This window comes from Petromyzon marinus, unplaced genomic scaffold (assembly GCF_048934315.1).
Source record: "Petromyzon marinus isolate PM22_M1 ecotype Great Lakes invasive population unplaced genomic scaffold, UKy_Petmar_22M1.pri1.0 PM_Scaffold_20, whole genome shotgun sequence".
Taxonomy (NCBI): Eukaryota; Metazoa; Chordata; class Hyperoartia; order Petromyzontiformes; family Petromyzontidae; genus Petromyzon; species Petromyzon marinus.
In genome coordinates, this window is record NW_027423169.1 from 453,664 (window position 1) to 462,452 (window position 8,789).

The following is an 8,789-nucleotide window of genomic DNA, read 5'->3' on the forward strand; positions in this document are numbered from 1 at the left end:
AGTCAACATCATCACCATCAACATCACCACCACTACTCCACACAAAGTCAACATCATCACCATCAACATCACAACCACCACTCCACACAAAGTCAACATCATCACCATCAACATCACCACCACTACTCCACACAAAGTCAACATCACCACCATCAACATCACCACCACCACTCCACACAAAGTCAACATCATCACCATCAACATCACCACCACCACTCCACACAAAGTCAACATCACCATCACCACTCTACACACAAAATCAACATCATCAGCGTCAACATCACCACCACCACTCCACACAAAGTCAACATCATCACCATCAACATCACCACCACTCCACACAAAGTCAACATCATCACCATCAACATCACCACCACTACTTCACACAAAGTCAACATCATCAACATCACCACCACCACTCCACACAAAGTCAACATAATCACCATCAACATCACCACCACCACTCCACACAAAGTCAACATCACCATCACCACTCCACACAAAGTCAACATCATCACCATCAACATCACCACCACTACTCCACACAAAGTCAACATCATCACCATCAACATCACCACCACCACTCCACACAAAGTCAACATCATCACCATCAACATCACCACCACCCCTCCAACTCTACACAAAGTCACAATCATCACCATCAACATCACCACCACTCCAACTCTACACGAAGTCAACATCATCACCATCAACATCACCACCACTCCACACAAAGTCAACATCATCACCATCAACATGTCCACCACCCCTCCAACTCTACACAAAGTCAACATCATCACCATCAACATCACCACCACCACTCTACACAAAGTCAACATCATCAACATCACCACCACCACCTCAACTCTACACAAAGTCAACATCATGACCATCAACATCACCACTCCACACAAAGTCAACATCATCACCATCAACATCACCACCACTACTCTACACAAAGTCAACATTATCAACATCACCACCACCACTCCACACAAAGTCAACATTATCAACATCACCACCACCACCACTCCACACAAAGTCAACATCATCACCATCAACATCACCACCACTCCACACAAAGTCAACATCATCACCATCAACATCACCACCACCACTCTACACAAAGTCAACATCATCACCATCAACATCACCACCACCACTTCAACTCTACACAAAGTCAACATCATCACCATCAACATCACCACTCCACACAAAGTCAACATCATCACCATCAACATCACCACCACCACCACTCCACACAAAGTCAACATCATCACCATAAACATCACCACCACCACTCCACACAAAGTGAACATCATCACCATCAACATCACCACCACCACTCCACACAAAGTCAACATTATCAACATCACCACCACCACAACTCCACACAAAGTCAACATCATCACCATCAACATCACCACCACTCCACACAAAGTCAACATCATCACCATCAACATCACCACCACCACTCTACACAAAGTCAACATCATCACCATCAACATCACCACCACCACTTCAACTCTACACAAAGTCAACATCATCACCATCAACATCACCACTCCACACAAAGTCAACATCATCACCATCAACATCACCACCACCACCACTCCACACAAAGTCAACATCATCACCATAAACATCACCACCACCACTCCACACAAAGTGAACATCATCGCCATCAACATCACCACCACCACTCCAACTCTACACGAAGTTAACATCACCACCACCACTCCACACAAAGTCAACATCACCACCACCACTCCACACAAAGTCAACATCATCACCATCAACATCACCACCACTCCACACAAAGTCAACATCATCACCATCAACATCATCACCACCACTCCACACAAAGTCAACATCACCACTCCACACAAAGTCAACATCATCACCATCAACATCACCACCACTACTCCACACAAAGTCAACATCATCACCATCAACATCACCACCACCACTCCACACAAAGTCAACATCATAACCATCAACATCACCACCACTACTCCACACAAAGTCAACATCACCACCATCAACATCACCACCACCACTCCACACAAAGTCAACATCATCACCATCAACATCACCACCACCACTCCACACAAAGTCAACATCACCATCACCACTCCACACAAAGTCAACATCATCACCATCAACATCACCACCACTACTCCACACAAAGTCAACATCACCACCATCAACATCACCACCACCACTCCACACAAAGTCAACATCATCACCATCAACATCACCACCACTACTCCACACAAAGTCCACATCATCACCATCAACATCACCACCACCACTCCACACAAAGTCAACATCATCACCATCAACATCACCACCACTACTCCACACAAAGTCTACATCACCACCATCAACATCACCACCACCACTCCACACAAAGTCAACATCATCACCATCAACATCACCACCACCACTCAACACAAAGTTAACATCATTACCATCAACATCACCACCACCACTCCACACAAAGTCAACATCATCACCATCAACATGTCCACCACCCCTCCAACTCTACACAAAGTCAACATCATCACCATCAACATCACCACCACCACTCTACAAAAAGTCAACATCATCAACATCACCACCACCACCTCAACTCTACACAAAGTCAACATCATCACCATCAACATCACCACTCCACACAAAGTCAACATCATCACCATCAACATCACCACCACCACTCCACACAAAGTCAACATTATCAACATCAACACCACCACTCCACACAAAGTCAACATTATCAACATCACCACCACCACTCCACACAAAGTCAACATCATCACCATCAACATCACCACCACCACCACTCCACACAAAGTCAACATCATCAACATCACCACTCCACACAAAGTCAACATCACCACCATCAACATCACCACCACCACTCTACACAAAGTCAACATCATCACCATCAACATCACTACCACCACTTCAACTCTACACAAAGTCAACATCATCACCATCAACATCACCACTCCACACAAAGTCAACATCATCACCATCAACATCTCCACCACTCCACACAAAGTCAACATCATCACCATAAACATCACCACCACCACTCCACACAAAGTGAACATCATCACCATCAACATCACCACCACCACTCCAACTCTACACAAAGTTAACATCACCACCACCACTCCACACAAAGTCAACATCACCACCACCACTCCACACAAAGTCAACATCATCACCATCAACATCACCACCACTCCACACAAAGTCAACATCATCACCATCAACATCATCACCACCACTCCACACAAAGTCAACATCACCATCACCACTCCACACAAAGTCAACATCATCACCATCAACATCACAACCACCACTCCACACAAAGTCAACATCATCACCATCAACATCACCACCACTACTCCACACAAAGTCAACATCACCACCATCAACATCACCACCACCACTCCACACAAAGTCAACATCATCACCATCAACATCACCACCACCACTCCACACAAAGTCAACATCATAACCATCAACATCACCACCACTACTCCACACAAAGTCAACATCACCACCATCAACATCACCACCACCACTCCACACAAAGTCAACATCATCACCATCAACATCACCACCACCACTCCACACAAAGTCAACATCACCACTCCACACAAAGTCAACATCATCACCATCAATATCACCACCACTACTCCACACAAAGTCAACATCACCACCATCAACATCACCACCACCACTCCACACAAAGTCAACATCATCACCATCAACATCACCACCACTACTCCACACAAAGTCAACATCATCACCATCAACATCACCACCACCACTCCACACAAAGTCAACATCATCACCATCAACATCACCACCACTACTCCACACAAAGTCTACATCACCACCATCAACATCACCACCACCACTCCACACAAAGTCAACATCATCACCATCAACATCACCACCACTCCAACTCTACACGAAGTCCACATCATCACCATCAACATCACCACCACCACTCCACACAAAGTTAACATCATCACCATCAACATCACCACCACCACTCAACACAAAGTTAACATCATTACCATCAACATCACCACCACCACTCCACACAAAGTCAACATCATCACCATCAACATGTCCACCACCCCTCCAACTCTACACAAAGTCAACATCATCACCATCAACATCACCACCACCACTCTACAAAAAGTCAACATCATCAACATCACCACCACCACCTCAACTCTACACAAAGTCAACATCATCACCATCAACATCACCACTCCACACAAAGTCAACATCATCACCATCAACATCACCACCACCACTCCACACAAAGTCAACATTATCAACATCACCACCACCACTCCACACAAAGTCAACATTATCAACATCACCACCACCACTCCACACAAAGTCAACATCATCACCATCAACATCACCACCACCACCACTCCACACAAAGTCAACATCATCAACATCACCACTCCACACAAAGTCAACATCACCACCATCAACATCACCACCACCACTCTACACAAAGTCAACATCATCACCATCAACATCACTACCACCACTTCAACTCTACACAAAGTCAACATCATCACCATCAACATCACCACTCCACACAAAGTCAACATCATCACCATCAACATCTCCACCACTCCACACAAAGTCAACATCATCACCATAAACATCACCACCACCACTCCACACAAAGTGAACATCATCACCATCAACATCACCACCACCACTCCAACTCTACACAAAGTTAACATCACCACCACCACTCCACACAAAGTCAACATCACCACCACCACTCCACACAAAGTCAACATCATCACCATCAACATCACCACCACTCCACACAAAGTCAACATCATCACCATCAACATCATCACCACCACTCCACACAAAGTCAACATCACCATCACCACTCCACACAAAGTCAACATCATCACCATCAACATCACAACCACCACTCCACACAAAGTCAACATCATCACCATCAACATCACCACCACTACTCCACACAAAGTCAACATCACCACCATCAACATCACCACCACCACTCCACACAAAGTCAACATCATCACCATCAACATCACCACCACCACTCCACACAAAGTCAACATCACCATCACCACTCCACACAAAGTCAACATCATCAACATCACCACCACTACTCCACACAAAGTCAACATCACCACCATCAACATCACCACCACCACTCCACACAAAGTCAACATCATCACCATCAACATCACCACCACTACTCCACACAAAGTCAACATCATCACCATCAACATCACCACCACCACTCCACACAAAGTCAACATCATCACCATCAACATCACCACCACTACTCCACACAAAGTCAACATCACCCCCATCAACATCACCACCACCACTCCACACAAAGTCAACATCATCACCATCAACATCACCACCACTCCAACTCTACACGAAGTCAACATCATCACCATCAACATCACCACCACCACTCCACACAAAGTTAACATCATCACCATCAACATCACCACCACCACTCAACACAAAGTTAACATCATTACCATCAACATCACCACCACCACTCCACACAAAGTCAACATCATCACCATCAACATGTCCACCACCCCTCCAACTCTACACAAAGTCAACATCATCACCATCAACATCACCACCACCACTCTACAAAAGTCAACATCATCAACATCACCACCACCACCTCAACTCTACACAAAGTCAACATCATCACCATCAACATCACCACTCCACACAAAGTCAACATCATCACCATCAACATCACCACCACCACTCCACACAAAGTCAACATTATCAACATCACCACCACCACTCCACACAAATTCAACATTATCAACATCACCACCACCACTCCACACAAAGTCAACATCATCACCATCAACATCACCAAAACCAGCACTCCACACAAAGTCAACATCATCACCATCAACATCACCACTCCACACAAAGTCAACATCATCACCATCAACATCACCACCACCACTCTACACAAAGTCAACATCATCACCATCAACATCACCACCACCACTTCAACTCTACACAAAGTCAACATCATGACCATCAACATCACCACTCCACACAAAGTCAACATCATCACCATCAACATCACCACCACCACCACTCCACACAAAGTCAACATCATCACCATAAACATCACCACCACCACTCCACACAAAGTCAACATCATCACCATCAACATCACCACCACCACTCCAACTCTACACAAAGTTAACATCACCACCACCACTCCACACAAAGTCAACATCATCACCATCAACATCACCACCACTCCACACAAAGTCAACATCATCACCATCAACATCACCACCACCACTCCACACAACGTAAAGAAGACCACCTCCCACCAATGCAATTAGCAGAACCGTTTTTTCTTTTTATTACTTTTTTGTCTCCAATTTCCAGAACGAAGCTCACGCCCGAAACCTCGCGACACACGCGACTCCTGAACCCGAGCGAGCAATGCCGACGCCTAACTTGCTGTAGTTGTCTGTGTGTGGATATTTTTGCCATTGTCCCCCCCTCCCCAGCACCCCCTCGATCTCCCCTCACCCCCCATTCCTGCCTGGTATGAAGGAGGCCGTGGGTTCGATCCCGACCCAGAACGCCTGCTGTATATTTGGAGTTTGCGTGTCTCTCTTCATCTCTCATCATCACGGTGGCTAGGAGATGTTAACTACCTCGCCTGCTACGCAGGAGGTCGTGGGTTTGATCCTGACCCTAACACCTGCTGCTGCTATATATTTGTAGTCTGCGTCTCCCTCTCATCATCATCACAGTGGCTAGGATATGTTAACTACTTCGCCTGGTATACAGCAGGTCGTGGGTTTGATCTTGACCCTAACACCTGCTGCTGCTGTATATTTTTAGTCTGGGTCTCTCTCCTCACGGTGGTGATTGTGTGGGGTTTTTTTCCGGGTCTCCTAAGGATTTTTTCCCACCTCCACAATTCCAATTATTTCGGCTGAGGCAGTCTTAAAAAAAAAACAATGCAAGACATTATTACGACGATGTTGATTATTATTATCATCATCGATGATGATTATTATCGTCATCATCGTAAAAAAAATTCGCCTGTTGCATTGTTTCATCGCAAGCAATGACGACGTGTGGTGAATGCGAGACCTTGATGATGACACTCTTTGTGGTTCTTTCGGTAAAGCCACGTAGTTAGAAATACAATGGAAACAAATCTCGACGTTTCGATGGCACCGTGAGCGACCTTCATCAGGTGGTAAAAGCTCAGCAAGGAAAACAACTGCTGACGTGGGCGAGTGAGCTGCCGTGGCAAGAGGTTATATAGGCAAGAAGGGGGGAGGAGCAACGGGGGAGAGAGAGGGGGGAGGTGTGGGGTAGGGGGAAGGGTAGGGGCACTGCGTGAGCGCTAGGAGGAGTGAGGACGTGAGGCTGGGGGGGAGGGGGGGAAGTGGGCGGGGCTAGAAGTGAATGGCTGGGAAAGCTGAGGATGCGAAATTAACTCAGAAAAATAGACTAGTACCCGGCAGATATGATGGATACAACCATAAACAGTTAAAGGTTTCGTTTTTTGGGTCTTTCGGTAAAGTCACGTAGAAGGGAAACAATGAAATAATAAAAATATAAAACTATTTTATTGTTTCCCTTCTACGTGGTGGTGACTTTACCGAAAGAACGAAGAATATGAATCCCTGCAGTCACGAAATCTTTAAATCAAAACGTTAAGGGTTTACCTGGTTAATAACATCCTTCCAATGATTGCTCAATTTGTATCCATCTTCCCGGTTGAAGTTATGCCTGTGTTTATATATGCGAATGGCTTCATGAACAAACCTTTGATAGTAGCCCAAAGGTTTTCAGAGTACCTTGGTCTCGGAAAAACACAATATCACACGAGCCCAAAGCGTTATAACAATGGTCAGCCACGGCAGAGGTATTGGTTCTGCCGTGTTTAAGATCTGCCTTGTGTTCGCGAACACGGTCCGAGACATGTCGTTTCGTTTCCCCGATGTAACTGCTGCCGCAGCTACAACTCAGTTTGTAGGCTCCAGGGTATTGCATGTCAGGAATGACCTCCTTCACAGATGAGATCAGATCACGGATTTTTGTGTACTGTATTGAATCAGACCTGGATCTTGTGTTTGTTTAAGATTTTGGAAATCTTTTTGGTAACGCCGGCTATGTATGGTAACGTGATGGTTTTGATCGGCTTCTCAGGGGGTTGTTTCTCCATGGTTGGCGAAACAGCTTTGCGATTAATGCGGTCCGAGTACCCATTCATCTTGGGGGCCTGGTGTACGTGTTCCAGTTCACTGGCTAGGTGGTGTTGGTCGGAAATGCAGTGGGCCCTATTGTGTAGTGTTTTGATGAGGGAATTCTTCTGTGCCGAATGGTGGTGGGAATCAGATTTTTTTTGTCTTGCTGTGGTTTTACCACCTGATGAAGATTGCTTGTGTTGCAATCGAAACGTCGTGTTTTATTTTATGTTATTTCTAGCTACTTGACTTTACCGAAAGAACCAAAGAGTATGGATTCCTGCAGTCACGAAAGCTTCAAATCAAGATTGATGATGATACTTTGATGTTATTGTTGTTTTCTGTTTTATCAAACAGAAACACACACACATTTTATTGGTGAACTAAGTAACTAATTATCAAGTTTTGTTTACGTGACAACCCCTTACTGATTGTAAATGTCACAGTGGGTTTACTCTCCAACACGCACATGTTAGT